Below are 11309 nucleotides of genomic sequence, written 5' to 3'. Positions count from 1 at the left end.
AGATTCTATCCACAAAGATTCACCAGTAATCCATGCTGTTCACATCCTGCTCCCCCTCCCGCAGACCTCGCACTTTTGCTTCACCCTCCTACCAAAGCCACTGATAAGGAAAGTCATTTGCCCCCTCCAGCGTCACTCAACCGGCCAAAGTGACCCCCGGGCAGCTCCCTCCCCTCTGAGGGAATCTCATCTGGGTGCGGACCAAGGCCTTCTGGAGTCTCCGAGGCAAAGTCAAAATACCTGTCCCCGATAATCAAACTCAACCCTCCCGCCAACCATCCAGGAAGAACCAATATTTTACCCATTCAGAGAGAGTCATAGAATCCCGACATTCGGCCCATCGAGTCTGCACCGAACACAATCCCACCCAGGTCCCATTCCCGTAACCCCACATATTTACCCTGCTAATTCCCCTGACACTAAGGGGCAATTTAGCATGGCCAATCCACCCTAACCTACAGATCTTTGGACACTAAGGGGCAATTTAGCATGGCCAATCCACCTAACCTGCACATCTTTGGACACTAAGGAGCAATTTAGCATGGCCAATCCACCTAACCTACAGATCTTTGGACACTAAGGGGCAATTTAGCATGGCCAATCCACCTAACCTACAGATCTTTGGACACTAAGGGGCAATTTAGCACGGCCAATCCACCTAACCCGCACATCTTTGGACACTAAGGGGCAATTTAGCATGGCCAATCCACCTAACCTGCACATCTTTGGACACTAAGGAGCAATTTAGCATGGCCAATCCACCTAACCTACAGATCTTTGGACACTAAGGGGCAATTTAGCATGGCCAATCCACCTAACCTACAGATCTTTGGACACTAAGGGGCAATTTAGCACGGCCAATCCACCTAACCCGCACATCTTTGGACACTAAGGGGCAATTTAGCATGGCCAATCCACCTAACCCGCACATCTTTGGACACTAAGGGGCAATTTAGCATGGCCAATCCACCTAACTCGCACATGTTTGGGCACTAAGGGGCAATTTAGCATGGCTAATCCACCTAACCCGCACATCGTTCGGACTGTGGGAGGAAACCAGAGCACCCGGAGGAAACCTACAGGGGCCAGGTTCGATTCCCGGCTTGGGTCACTGTCTGTGCGGAGTCTTCACTTCCTCCCCGTGTCTGCGTGGGTTTCTTCCGGGTGCTCCGGTTTCCTCCTGCACTCCAAAGATGTGCGGGTTAGGTTGATTGGCCGTGATAAATTGCCCCTTAGTATCAGGGGGATTAGCAGGGTAAATTTATGGGGATAGGGCCTGGGTGGGATTGTGGTCGATGCAGGCTCGATGGGCCGAATGGCCTCCTTCTGCACTGTAGGGATTCTATAATTCTATGAAACCCATGCAGACACGGGGAGAACGTGCAAGTTCTGCACAGACAGTGACCCGAGCCGGGATTCGAACCCAGTCCCTGGCTCCACTACTCAGTGGAATCATGACTGATCAGATAATGATAATCGTCAACTCCCATCTCCCACCTTATCCACTCGATTCCCTGACTGATGAAAAATCTGTCCATCTCAGCTCTGAACGACCCAACCTCTGTGGTCAAGAATTCCACAGATTCAGTTTTAAGTTAAAGTTTATTTATTAGTGTCACAAGTAGGCTTACATTAACACCGCAATGAAGTTACTGTGGAAATCCCTGATCACCACACTCCGGCACCTGTTTGGGTACACTGAGGGAGAATTTAGCACGGCCAATGCACCCTAACCAGCACATTTTTGAACACTATGGAGCAATTTAGCATGGCCAATCCACCTAACCCGCATGTCTTTGGACACTAAGGGGCAATTTAGCATGGCCAATCCACCGAACCTGCACATCTTTGGACACTAAGGGGCAATTTAGCACGGCCAATCCACCTAACCCGCACATCTTTGGACACTAAGGGGCAATTTAGCATGGCCAATCCACCGAACCTGCACATCTTTGGACACTAAGAGGCAATTTAGCACGGCCAATCCACCTAACCCGCACATCTTTGGACACTAAGGGGCAATTTAGCACGGCCAATCCACCTAACCCGCACATGTTTGGACACTAAGGGGCAATTTAGCATGGCCAATCCACCTAACTCGCACATGTTTGGACACTAAGGGGCAATTTAGCATGGCCAATCCACCGAACCTGCACATCTTTCAGACTGTGGGAGGAAACCGGAGCACCCGGAGGAAACCCACGCAGACACGGGGAGAACGTGCAGACTCCACACAGACAGTGACCCAAGCCAGGAATCGAACCCAGGTCCCCGGCGTCTTGAGGCAGCGGCGCTAACCCTCTGCGCCACCCTCCGAGAGAAGAAATTCCTTTTCGTCCCTGTCTTGAGTTCTCTCCCCCGCATCCTTGGAAACAAGTTTTCGGCACCAGGCTTCGATTGCCCACAATCCCTCCCACTGCGGGGCAGAATTCCACAGCCTGGTCACCCTTGGAGAGAAGAACTTCCTCCTTAATCTTCATCTCGTGGCTGACCCCTCATTTTGCATCTGTGGCCCCCCACCCCTCATTCTATATGTGCCCCCACTCAGGGAGAGACGAATGCCCTCAGAACCCACCCTGTCAAAGCCCACCTCCCCCACCTCCCCCACCTCCCCACCGCAAACCCCCGCCCCCCCCCACCCCAACGGTGCCCCACAAGGCTGTGTTCTCAGCCCCCTACAATACTCCTTATACACCTGTGACTGTGCGGCCAAATTCCCCTCCAACTCGATTTTCAAGTTTGTTGACGACACCACCGTAGTGGATCGGATCTCAAACAATGACGAGACAGAGAACAGGAATGAGATAGAGAATCTGGTGAACTGGTGCGGCAACAATAATCTCTCCCTCAATGTCAACAAAACAAAGGAGATTGTCATCGACTTCAGGAAGCGTAAAGGAGAACATGCCCCTGTCTTCATCAACGGGGATGAAGTAGAAAGGGTCGAGAGCTTCATGTTTTTAGGTGTCCAGGTCACCAACAACCTGTCCTGGTCCCCCCCACGCCGACACTATAGTTAAGAAAGCCCCACCAACGCCTCTACTTTCTCAGAAGACTAAGGAAATTTGGCATGTCCGCTACGACTCTCACCAACTTTTACAGATGCCCCATAGAAAGCATTCTTTCTGGTTGTGTCACAGCTTGGTATGGGCTCCTGCTCTGCCCAAGACCGCAAGGAACTACAAAGGGTCGTGAATGTAGCCCAATCCATCACGCAAACCAGCCTCCCATCCATTGACTCCGTCTACACTTCCCGCTGCCTCGGGGAAAAGCAGCCAGCATAATCAAGGACCCCCCACGCACCCCGGACATTCTCTCTTCCACCTTCTTCCGTCGGGAAAAAGATACAAAAGTCGGAGGTCACGTACCAACCAACTCAAGAACAGCTTCTTCCCTGCTGCCGTCAGACTTTTGAATGGACCTACCTTGCATTAAGTTGATCTTTCTCTACACCCTAGCTGTGACTGTAACACTACATTCTGCACTCTCTCCTTTCCTTCTCTCTGAACGGTATGCTTTGTCTGTATAGCGCGCAAGAAACAATACTTTTCACTGATACTAATACATGTGACAATAAATCAAATCTAAGTATTCTATGAATGGTATGCTTTGTCTGTATAGCGCGCAAGAAACAATACTTTTCAGTGATACTAATACATGTGACAATAAATCAAATCTAAGTATTCTATGAATGGTATGCTTTGTCTGTATAGCGCGCAAGAAACAATACTTTTCACTGTATCCCGATACATGTGACAATAATAAATCAAATCGATGATTGGCTCTCAATCTCCTAAACTCTCAACAGGTATAGGCATGAGTTTACCCCCGTGAGGCAAATTCCCCCCCTCATCCCAGGAATCAAGCCAATATTTAGTCTCCTGTCCTCAGGTCTCCTTCGATTGTCTGATGACACTTCTGTGGGACATCTTGGGATGGTTGTTCCGACCTTAACAGGTGCTGCCTCAGTATAGCCGTTTGTATGGATGGATACTTGCATTCTCGCTGACCGAGATTAACCTTGCATTGGGGGTCCCCAGTCGGCCTTGTGCGAAGATGCACGTCCTCCAATCTCACCACAGCCTGGGCTCCCTAACCAGCTTTCCAACCCCAGATATCTCCGAATTACATCCACTTTAAATGACTTGTAAGAAAAGAAATGAGTTGAAGAAGAAACCTTGTTTCATTAAATGTTTAATATCTTACTTTCTGTGAACCCCTTTGGGTGAATTCCAAGGTTCTCGCAGTCCAGGAACTGCACTGCTCTGCCCCACTTGAGCCTCCCTCCTACCCCACAACCCGCTTCATCTCACCCCCAACACCATATCCTTCCATTCCTTTCTCCCTCTTATGTTTTTCCATCTCACCTCCCTCCATCAATGTATCTCTGCGATTTCCCCCACTACCCCTCGGGAGTGAGTCCCACATTCTCCCCCCACTCCCCCCGTGGGAGTGAGTCCCACATTCTACCCACTCCCCCCGTGGGAGCGAGTCCCACATTCTCCCCCCACTCCCCCCGTGGGAGCGAGTCCCACATTCTCCCCCCACTCCCCCCGTGGGAGCGAGTCCCACATTCTCCCCCCACTCCCCCCGTGGGAGCGAGTCCCACATTCTCCCCCCACTCCCCCCGTGGGAGCGAGTCCCACATTCTCCCCCCGTGGGAGCGAGTCCCACATTCTCCCCCCACTCCCCCCGTGGGAGTGAGTCCCACATTCTCCCCTCACTCCCCCCGTGGGAGCGAGTCCCACATTCTCCCCCCCCCGTGGGAGCGAGTCCCACATTCTTCCAAACTCCCCCCGTGGGAACGAGTCCCACATTCTCCCCCATTCCCCCCCGTGGGAGCGAGTCCCACATTCTCCCCCCCATGGGAGCGAGTCCCACATTCTCCCCCACTCCCCCTGTGGGAGTGAGTCCCACATTCTTCCCCCAATCCCCCCATGGGAGCGAGTCCCACATTCTCCCCCACTCCCCCCGTGGGAGCAAATCCCACATTCTCCCCTCACTCCACCGTGGGAGTGAGTCCCACATTCTCCCCCCATGGGAGCGAGTCCCACATTCTCCCCCCACTCCTTTGTGGGAGCGAGTCCCACATTATCCCCCACTCCCCCCCAATGGGAGCGAGTCCCACATTATTCCCCACTCCCCCCCAATGGGAGCGAGTCCCACATTCTCCCCCACTCCCCCCGTGGGAGCGAGTCCCACATTCTCCCCCACTCCCCCCGTGGGAGCGAGTCCCACATTCTCCCCCCACTCCCCCCGTGGGAGTGAGTCCCACATTCTCCCCCACTCCCCCCGTGGGAGTGAGTCCCACATCCCCCCCCCCCCCCCCCGCCTTGTGGGAGCGATACTCACATTCTCCCTCCGAGAGCACGAGTCCCACATTCTCCCCCGTGGCGGAACCAGTCCCCTATTCTCCCCCCACTCCCTTGAGCAAATGCGATTCCCCATCAGAGATATAGATCATCTCTTATTCTGTGCTGCCTTCCACTTGCAGAACCTTCACTAAGGTCTGTCGGGGGCCGTATCTCAGCTGAACCTCTCTCTGTCAGAAGGAGAACCTGTTCAGTGTTTCCCAAGGGTGTGGGAGAGAATGTGGGACTCGCTCCCACGGGGGGAGAATGTGGGACTCTCCCACGGGGGAGTGGGGGAGAATGTGGGACTCGCTCCCACGGGGGGAGTGGGGGAGAATGTGGGACTCACTCCCACGGGGGGAGAATGTGGGACTCGCTCCCACGGGGGAGTCGGGGAGAATGTGGGACTCGCTCCCACGGGGGAGTCGGGGAGAATGTGGGACTCGCTCCCACGGGGGGAGTGGGGGGAGAATGTGGGACTCGCTCCCACGGGGGGAGTGGGGGAGAATGTGGGACTCACTCCCACAGGGGGAGAATGTGGGACTCGCTCCCACGGGGGAGTCGGGGAGAATGTGGGACTCGCTCCCACGGGGGGAGTGGGGGGAGAATGTGGGACTCGCTCCCATGGGGGGAGTGGGGGGAGAATGTGGGACTCGCTCCCACGGGGGGAGAATGTGGGACTCGCTCCCACGGGGGGAGAATGTGGGACTCGCTCCCATGGGAGAGTTGGGGAGAATGTGGGACTCGCTCCCACGGGGGGGAGTGGGGGAGAATGTGGGACTCGCTCCCATGGGGGGAGTGGGGGAGAATGTGGGACTCGCTCCCATGGGGGGAGTGGGGGGAGAATGTGGGACTCACTCCCACAGGGGGAGAATGTGGGACTCGCTCCCACGGGGGAGTCGGGGAGAATGTGGGACTCGCTCCCACGGGGGGAGTCGGGGAGAATGTGGGACTCGCTCCCACGGGGGGAGTGGGGGGGGAAATTTAGAAGCAAATCTTGGTGCTGTCAAGATCCTTGTGTATTTTCCTTTTCCTCTGCACTTTCTCTGGTGTATATATCCTATTTATAATATCTCTGCGTTATATATTTTAATGAAAGCATTGCACTGCGTCCAGAGATTGGGAAGATTTCTCTCGCTCCAATGTCTTGGCCCTTTATGCTGATACAACGAAGCCCGTGGCTGCCCCCTGCTGGCAACAGGAGCACAGGTCAAAAACGTACAACGTGGAGTCAGGATTTGCGAGATATCCTCCCTCTTTTGCAGTTTTGGTCTCCTTATCTGAGGAAAGATGTCCTTGCTATAGAGGGAGTGTAGCGAAGGTTTACTAGGCTGATTCCTGGGATGGCAGGTCTGTATATGAGGAGAGACTAAGTCGGTTAGGATAATATTCACTGGCGTGCAGAAGAGTGAGAGGGGATCTCATAGAAACTTATAAAATTCTAACAGGATTGATTGCAAGATAATGGTTGGAATGTGAATCTTATTATGCAATTGTGTCTTGGCCTCTATATGCCATGTTTGTGAAACCTACCTCTCCGCTCACTTGATGAAGGAGCAGTGCTCCAAAAGCTCGTGATGCCAAATAAATCTATTGGACTTTAACCTGGTGTCGTGAGGCTTCTTACTGTGCCCACCCCAGTCCAACGCCGGCATCTCCACATCATAGCGAACAGGATTAGACAGGGTAGATTCAGAAAGAATGTCCGCTATGACTCTCACCAACTTTTACAGATGCCCCATAGAAAGCATTCTTTCTGGTTGTATCACAGCTTGGTCTGGGCTCCTGCTCTGCCCAAGACCGCAAGGAACTACAAAGGGTCGTGAATGTAGCCCAGTCCCATTACGCAAACCAGCCTCCCATCCATTGACTCTGTCTACACTTCCCACTGCCTCGGGGAAAAGCAGCCAGCATAATCAAGGACCCCCACGCACCCCAGACATTCTCTCTTCCACCTTCTTCCGTCGGGGAAAAAGATACAAAAGTCTGAGGTCACGTACCGACCGACTCAAGAACAGCTTCTTCCCTGCTGCCATCAGACTTTTGAATGGACCTACCTCGCATTAAGTTGATCTTTCTCGACACCCTAGCTATGACTGTAACAGTACATTCTGCACCCTCTCCTTTCCTTCTCTATGAATGGTATGCTTTGTCTGTATAGCATGCAAGAAACAATACTTTTCACTGTATCCCAATACATGTGACAATAATAAATCAAATCTATGTACTCTATGAACGGTATGCCTTGTCTGTATAGTGCGCAAGAAACAATACTTTTCACTAATAAAAGTGCTAAAAAGAGTCGGCAGATCACAGTGACAAAATGGGTTAGCACTGCTGCCTCACAGCGCCAGGGACCCAGGTTCGATTCCTGGCTTGGGTCACTGTCTGTGTGGAATTTGCACGTTCTCCCCGTGTCTGCGTGGGTTTCCTCCGGGTGCTCCGGTTTCCTCCCACAGTTCAAAGATGTGCGGGTTAGGTGGATTGGCCATGCTAAATTGCCCCTTAGTGTCCAAAGTTGCGTAGGTTAGGTGGATTGGCTATGCTAAATTGCCCCTTAGTGTCCAAAGATGTGCAGGTTAGAGGGACTGGCCATGCTAAATTGCCCCTTAGTGTCCAAAGTTGCGTAGGTTAGGTGGATTGGCTATGCTAAATTGCCCCTTAGTGTCCAAAGTTAATTGGCCAGGTTAAAAAAAAAATTGCCCCTTAGAGTCCTGGGATGCGTAGGTTAGAGGGATTAGTGGGTAAAATATGTGGGGGTAGGGCCCGGGTGGGATTGTGGTTGGTGCAGACTCGATGGGCCGAATGGCCTCCTTCTGCACTGTAGGGATTCTATGAGTTGCGTAGGTTAGGTGGATTGGCTATGCTAAATTGCCCCTTGGTGTCCAAAGGTGTGCAGGTTGTGTGGACTGGCTATGCTAAAATGCCCCTTAGTGTCAGGGGCACTAGTTAGGGTAAATGCATGGGGCTAGGGGGATAGGGCCTGGGTGGGATTGTGGTCGGTGTGGATTCAATGGGCTGAATGGCCTCCTTCTACACTGTAGGCTTCTAACAGGCAGCATCGGGGAGTCTGCGTAAGCGGTTATCCATCTGAACTATTTCACTCTGTTTCTCTCCCCACAGATGCTGCCTGACCGGAGTATTCCGGCACTTTCTGCTTTTGTTTCATCCAAGCCTTTCCGTCTTTCTTGCAATGGTCCAGGGAACAACTCCTCCGCAATTCGGTCAACTCACCAACCAACCAGCAGACCCCCGTAGTGTGGCTTGTTTGGTGGTGTAGGACTTGAGTAATCGCTGGGGCAAATAAAGATTTTTTTGTCTTGGGGCACTCGGCAGAATCCCTTGCCCTGAACTCCTGTGAATGTCTTGATGAGTGCAAGAGGAATTCTTCTGTAGTCGGGCAGAATCCAGTATTGGGGCAAATCCAGGGTGTGCAAGTAACAGCAGGAGAAGGAATGTCTAAGGGTTAAAAAACAGGGCCCACCCTAACTGCGAGCAGACATCCCCAATTAACATCTCAGGCTGCCAACACAGTTACTTTACAGGTGAAATCATTTCAAAGCCTTGGTGAACAATGCAGAGTCGATACTGATTAGCAAGGCTCCACTGAGTCTAGAGAAGCCATTGTTCCCAGAAACTGGGGAGATGGGATGGTTATCACACCATCGAAACCTATTTATCACACACGTCGCTTTGGTATCACAAAACAGATAGACAAGGAAAGCCGGGCACAACCGATTAATGTGAAGTACGCACAATAGACCCACCTAATGTGATCAACTATAATCGGGCGTCGCAGTAGCACAGTGGGTTAGCACTGCTGCCTCAAAGTGCCAGGGACCCAGTTCGATTCCCGGCTCGGGTCACTGTCTGTGTGGAGTCTGCATGTTCTCCCAGTGTCTACGTGGGTTTCCTCCAGGTGCTCCGGTTCCCTCCCACAGTCCAAAGATGTGCGCGTTAGTGGATTGGCCATGCTAAATTGTCTGTCAGTGTCCAAAGATGTGCGGGTTAGGTAGATTGGCCATGCTAAATTGTCCCTTAGTATCCAAAGATGTGCGGGTTAGGTAGATTGGCCGTGCTAAATTGTCCCTTAGTATCCAAAGATGTGCGGGTTAGGTAGATTGGCCGTGCTAAATTGTCCCTTAGTATCCAAAGATGTGCGGGTTAGGTAGATTGGCCGTGCTAAATTGTCCCTTAGTATCCAAAGATGTGCAGGTCAGGTAGATTGGCCGTGCTAAATTGTCCCTTAGTATCCAAAGATGTGCGGGTTAGGTAGATTGGCCGTGCTAAATTGTCCCTTAGTATCCAAAGATGTGCAGGTTAGGTGGATTGGCTATGCTAAATTTCTCCTTTGTGTCAGGGGGACTAGCTAGGGTAAATGCATGGGGTTACAGGGATAGGGCCCTGGATAGGATTGTGGTCGGTGCAGACTTGATGGGCCGAATGGCCTTCTTCTGCACTGTCAGGATTCTATGATAATTAATTCAAGCGATTTGTATCAATGATATCCTGTATTACAATACTCTGGACCCCAGGGAACAGTACAAGTAATGTGTACAGCCTTTGTATCTTCAGAATCAGCCTCGGGACAGACAGGATTTCACTGGGTCTGGGCTGATTCTCCCACATGCATGTGGAAATAAAACCATTTCACTGAAGCCTCTCACAGACTCGTTTATTCCCTCCTACATCTTCGACAAAACCTGTCCTGTTTTCAGCAGCGGTATAAATAGTTGTGAGAGATTGAATTCTGGCATTCTTGCATTTGCTCTGATGAGTACAAGAGGAAAAGTTTCTACAAAAAAAGTCTTTTTTCAGCAGCAGTGTGGGGCAGCACAGTGGGTTGGCTGTGCTGCCTCACAGCGCCAGGGACCTGGGTTCGATTCCCGGCTCGGGTCACTGTCTGTGCGGAGTCTGCACGTTCTCCCCGTGTCTGCGTGGGTTTCCTCCGGGTGCTCTGGTTTCCTCCCACAGTCCGAAAGACGTGCTGGTTAGGGTACATTGGCGGTGCTAAATTCTCCCTCACTGTAACCCGAATAGGCACCGGAGTGTGGTGACTGGGGGATTTTCACAGTAACTTCATTGCAGTGTTAATGTTAGCCGACTTGTGACACTAATAAATAAACTTCAACTTTGAATTGTGAGAGATTGAATTCTGGCATTCTCGCATTTGCTCTGATGAGTGCAAAACGGAAAAGCTTCCACAAAAAAAATGTATTTTTTTTCAGCAACAGTGTGAATTGTTGTCAGTCTCAAATTTGGCAATCTCGCATTTGCTCTGATGAGTGCAAGGGGAAATCTTCGACAAAAAAAGTTTTTTTTTTCCAGGAGCAGTATAAATTGTTGTTAGAGATTAAATTCTGGCATTCACGCTGTGTGCAAAACGGAAAAGCTTCCACAAAAAAATGCCCTATTTTTAGCAGTGGTACAAATTGTGAGAGATTGAAATCTGGCATTTGTCCTGATGAGTGCAAGGGGAAAAACTTCAACAAAACATGTTAGGCGGTATAAATTTTTTTGAAATTGAAATCTGCCATTCTCGTGTATGCCCTGATGAGTGCATGAGGAAAAAGTTCGACAAAAAACTATTTTCTTTTCAAGCAGCAGTGTTAAGAGAGATCAAATTCTGGCATTCGCCCTGATGAGTGCAAAACGGAAAAGCTTCGACAACTTAAAAAAAAAAGAGTTTTGTTTACAGTAGCGGTGCAAATTGTTGTTGGGGAGTTGGAAATCTGGCACTGTCGTCATACACACTTCCAGTGACACAAGACCGCCCCCCACCGCCACCCCCCACCGAAACTGACGGAAAAAAATAACAATTCCACCAAAGGTAACTAAAATATTGTATTTCAAAATCAAACAGTAATGCTATTTTTAAGAATGTGCGCGCATTGTCTTGCCACAGAATCATCTTGTTACAAGAGCCACATCATTCAGGCAAGAACGCAGATGCCTCTG

This window comes from Mustelus asterias, unplaced genomic scaffold (assembly GCF_964213995.1).
Source record: "Mustelus asterias unplaced genomic scaffold, sMusAst1.hap1.1 HAP1_SCAFFOLD_1464, whole genome shotgun sequence".
In the NCBI taxonomy this organism is placed as follows: domain Eukaryota; kingdom Metazoa; phylum Chordata; class Chondrichthyes; order Carcharhiniformes; family Triakidae; genus Mustelus; species Mustelus asterias.
Note: the sequence above shows the minus strand (reverse complement) of the source record.